The following is a 5,000-nucleotide window of genomic DNA, read 5'->3' as shown; positions in this document are numbered from 1 at the left end:
AGTTTGGGATTGATACAGGGCTATGGGGAGAGAGCGGGGCAGTGGGATTAGTTTGGGATTGATATAGGGCTATGGGGAGAGAGCGGGGCAGTGGGTTTAGTTTGGGATTGATACGGGGCTATGGGAGAGAGCGGGGCAGTGGGATTAGTTTGGGATTGATACAGGGCTATGGGAGAGAGCGGGGCAGTGGGATTAGTTTGGGATTGATACAGGGCTATGGGAGAGAGTGGGGTGTGATGTTTGTGTCTGATGTTAATGCTTTTTTGTAAAAGTACATTTTAGTTACAACGAAGTGTTATATAAAAAACCTGAGTAGGGTGTGCTAAATCCCAGATGTATTGCCATGTGGAGTAGAAAATGGAATAAAGGAGCCTTGTGTGTGCGCTGATGGTTGTGTGTGTGCGCTGATGGTTGTGTGTGTGTGCTGATGGTTGTGTGGGCGCTGATGGTTGTGTGTGTGCACTGATGGTTGTGTGCGCGCTGATGGTTGTGTGAGCGCACTGATGGTTGTGTGAGCGCGCTGATGGTTGTGTGTGCACGCTGATGATTGTGTGTGCACGCTGATGGTTGTGTGTGCGCTGATGGTTGTGTGTGCGCGCTGATGGTTGTGTGCGCGCGCTGATGGTTGTGTGTGCGCGCTGATGGTTGTGTGTGCGCGCTGATGGTTGTGTGTGCGCGCTGATGGTTGTGTGCGCGCTGATGGTTGTGTGTGCGCGCTGATGGTTGTGTGTGCGCGCTGATGGTTGTGTGTGCGCGCTGATGGTTGTGTGTGCGCGCTGATGGTTGTGTGTGCGCGCTGATGGTTGTGTGCGCGCTGATGGTTGTGTGTGCGCGCTGATGGTTGTGTGTGCACGCTGATGGTTGTGTGCGCGCACTGATGGTTGTGTGTGCGCGCTGATGGTTGTGTGTGTGCACTGATGGTTGTGTGCGCGCGCTGATGGTTGTGTGTGCGCGCTGATGGTTGTGTGCGCGCGCTGATGGTTGAAAGTTGAATTATCTGAAAGTTGAATTATCTGAAAGCTTTTAAATCGTTCTAGTTCCTGCTCGATTTTCTGTCGTATTGAGTAGGGAAATGAACGTGGTTTGAAGAACCTTGGAGAAGCTTCAGCCTTCACAACAAGTTTGGCTTCAATGTCTATTAACTCAAAGACATCAGTATGCTTGTCTAACAAGGACTGTAACATGGGGTTGCAATACACCTTACTGATTTTATTCCAGCCCAGCCAAATTTCTTTTAGCCAGTTCCTGCCCATAAGTGATGGACGATCCCCTTTCACAATGATTAGTGGCAATCTTGCTATTTGATCTCCATATTTAGCCCCACACCCACCCCAAACCCCCGACACACACACACACACACACACCGCTATCTGCTTCTGACGCCCCCAACTTCCTGTGTAATAAACAAAAAGTTCCTTTATTCCTTATTCTACACCAGAGGGCAACACATCCAGGATTTTGCACACCCTATTGTCAGGTTTTTTATATAACACTTCATCTTAACTGAAACGTCCTTTTACAAAAAAACATAAACATTAAACACAAACATCACAGGGGGAGAGTGTGATTATTTTGGGATTGATACGGGGATATGGGGAGGGCAGGGCAGTGGGATTATAGAATCGATCCAAAGGAACAAATACACAATTTTACCAATAATAGCAGCACAAGTTAACAAAGCCATTAAAAAAAGGAATTGTGGTTCACTTCTCGAGTCAGTAGAATTGAAAAGCAGAGAAGTTATGTTAATGTGTACTGACTGAGCCTTGGTACCAGGTTTGGAGTTACTGTGTCTGGTCTCCATATTATAAAGAGGATAAGGAGGCATTGGAGAAGCTGCAGAAAGGTTTTACCGGAATGATACCAGAGGCAACACGGATTTGTGCAAGTGAAATCAGGTTTAACTAATTTATTGGAATTCTTTGAGGAAGTAACAAGCAATTTGGATAAAGGGGAACCTGTGGACATGCGGTGCCGAGATTTCCAAAACACATGTGACGAGGTGCCACATCAAGGTTACCACAAAAATAAGAGCTTATGGTGTAAGGCGTAATCTATTAGCAGGTATAAAGGGTTGGTTAGCTAACGGGAAAAGGCGATTAGGGATGAACATGTCTTTTTTGGGTTGGCGAGATGTAAAATGTTGACTGCCACAGAGATCAGTGCTGGGGCCTCAACTATTTTTAATTTATATCAAATGCGTCGCTGAAGGGAGTGACTGTATAGTTGCTAAGTTTGCCGATGAGGCAGAGGTAGGTGGGAAAGTAAGTTTTGAAGAGGAAGTAAGGAGGCTACAAAAGGATATTTAAATGAGTGGGCAAAATTTTGACAGATGGAGTATAACGTGGGAAAATGTGAACTAGTCCACTTTTGCAGGAAGAATAGAAAACCAGCAAATTATTTACATGAGAGAGACTGCAGAACTCTGGTACAGAGGGATCTGGGTGTCCTGGTACATGAATCAGGAAAAGTTAGTCTGCAGGTACAGCAAGTGATTAGGAAGGGAAATGGAATGTTGTCATAAGCACCAGCATAGACCTGATGGGTCGAATAGCCTGTTTGTACTGTAAATACCGCAGTTAATTGATTAAATGCTACATTTAATTGATGGGACGTGGATCTGCTACTTACTATGCTGACCAGTAAACTGCGGAGTTTGTCAGTACAAACTGTTGAACTGGAGCACTGTGAGAGAACAAACAATCAAACAATTTAATAAAAACTCATTGCTGAAAAGGAAACTTTAAAAAATATAACAATCATTTTCTCCTCCCACCTCCTGGAGCCCCTGACATACACCAAGAGATGGTGTAAAATTGGCACCAGCTGCCCTCGAGCATCTTGTCTGAATGTCCTTTGTTCATGTGTGAGTGAACACAGGCTATTCAACTCTGGAGGGTATCACAGCTGAGTTTGAACATGGCAGCAGCAGCAGACATCACTGAGTCACTGCTCCAAGCGAAAACCAAGGTGAGCTCTACTCGAGATAGAGCTCAACAGGATAGGATGGAACTCCCCCTCCCTAACAGCACTGTGGGTGTACCTACACCACATGGACAGCAGCGGCTCAGAAAGGCAGCTCACCACCACCTTCTCAAGGGTAATTAGGGATGGGCAATAAATGCTGGACCAGCCAGCGAAACCCCATATCCCATTGAAAGAAAATCAGAAAGATGGAGAAAGGGAGGAGAGACAGTGGGAAGTGGAAAGAGAAAAAGAGAGTGAGGCAGAGAGGGGCCGAGGGCGAGGCGGAGCGGGGCCGAGGGCGAGGGCGAGGCGGAGAGGGGGCGAGGGCGAGAGGGGGCGAGGGCGAGGCGGAGAGGGGGCGAAGGCGAGGCGGAGAGGGGGCGAGGGCGAGGCGGGAGAGGGGGCGAGGGCGAGGCAGAGAGGGGGCGAGGGCGAGGGCAGAGAGGGGGCGAGGGCGAGGCAGAGAGGGGGCGAGGGCGAGGCAGAGAGGGGGCGAGGGCGAGGCAGAGAGGGGGCGAGGGCGAGGCAGAGAGGGGGCGAGGGCGAGGCAGAGAGGGGGCGAGGGGGAGGCAGAGAGGGGGCGAGGGCGAGGCAGAGAGGGGGCGAGGGGGAGGCAGGAGGGGGCGAGGGCGAGGCAGAGAGGGGGCGAGGGCGAGGCAGAGAGGGGGCGAGGGCGAGGCAGAGAGGGGCGAGGGCGAGGCAGAGAGGGGGCGAGGGCGAGGCAGAGAGGGGGCGAGGGCGAGGCAGAGAGGGGGCGAGGGCGAGGCAGAGAGGGGGCGAGGGGCGAGGCAGAGAGGGGCGGAGGGGGAGGCAGAGAGGGGGCGAGGGGGAGGCAGAGAGGGGGCGAGGGGAGGCAGAGAGGGGGCGAGGGCGAGGCAGAGAGGGGGCGAGGGCGAGGCAGAGAGGGGGCGAGGGCGAGGCAGAGAGGGGGCGAGGGCGAGGCAGAGAGGGGGCGAGGGCGAGGCAGAGAGGGGGCGAGGGCGAGGCAGAGAGGGGGCGAGGGCGAGGCAGAGAGGGGGCGAGGGCGAGGCAGAGAGGGGGCGAGGGGCGAGGCAGAGAGGGGGCGAGGGCGAGGCAGAGAGGGGGCGAGGGCGAGGCAGAGAGGGGTGAGGGCGAGGCAGAGAGGGGGCGAGGGCGAGGCAGAGAGGGGGCGAGGGCGAGGCAGAGAGGGGCGAGGGCGAGGCAGAGAGGGGGCGAGGCAGAGAGGTGGTGAGGGCGAGGCAGAGAGGGGGCGAGGGTGAGGCAGAGAGGGGGCGAGGGCGAGGCAGAGAGGGGAAAGAGACAGTGCGACACTCCCTCATACTGACCCTCTGACAGTGCAGCACTCCCTCAGTACTGACCCTCTGACAGTGCAGCACTCCCTCAGCACTGACCCTCTGACAGTGCAGCACTCCCTCAGTACTGACCCTCTGACAGTGCAGCACTCCCTCAGTACTGACCCTCTGACAGTGCAGCACTCCCTCAGTACTGACCCTCTGACAGTGCAGCACTCCCTCAGTACTGACCCTCTGACAGTGCGGCACTCCCTCAGTACTGACCCTCTGACAGTGCGGCACTCCCTCAGTACTGACCCTCTGACAGTGCGGCACTCCCTCAGTACTGACCCTCTGACAGTGCGGCACTCCCTCAGTACTGTCCCTCTGACAGTGCGGCACTCCCTCAGTACTGACCCTCTGACAGTGCAGCACTCCCTCAGCACTGACCCTCTGACAGTGCAGCACTCCCTCAGTACTGACCCTCTGACAGTGCAGCACTCCCTCAGTACTGACCCTCTGACAGTGCAGCCCTCCCTCAGTACTGACCCTCTGACAGTGCAGCCCTCCCTCAGTACTGACCCTCTGACAGTGCAGCCCTCCCTCAGTACTGACCCTCTGACAGTGCGGCACTCCCTCAGTACTGACCCTCTGACAGTGCGGCACTCCCTCACTTACTGACCCTCTGACAGTGCAGCCCTCCCTCAGTACTGACCCTCTGACAGTGCAGCCCTCCCTCAGTACTGACCCTCTGACAGTGCAGCCCCTCCCTCAGTACTG

General features: G+C 54.3%; 1 protein-coding gene across 1 annotated transcript in view; it reads right to left on the bottom strand.

Annotated features, from left to right (window-relative positions):
- The window catches only part of LOC144686897 (protein lifeguard 3-like), a 59,315-nt gene that overhangs the window by 12,722 nt on the left and 41,593 nt on the right, over window positions 1–5,000 (bottom strand). The window contains exon 3 of the mRNA XM_078552724.1: window positions 2,632–2,779. The gene's annotated coding sequence lies outside the window, so the exon portion shown is untranslated. The remainder of the gene's footprint in view (window positions 1–2,631; window positions 2,780–5,000) is intronic.

Source organism: Cetorhinus maximus, chromosome 11, assembly GCF_964194155.1.
Source record: "Cetorhinus maximus chromosome 11, sCetMax3.hap1.1, whole genome shotgun sequence".
Taxonomy (NCBI): domain Eukaryota; kingdom Metazoa; phylum Chordata; class Chondrichthyes; order Lamniformes; family Cetorhinidae; genus Cetorhinus; species Cetorhinus maximus.
This window is presented reverse-complemented; position numbering and strand designations above follow the sequence as displayed.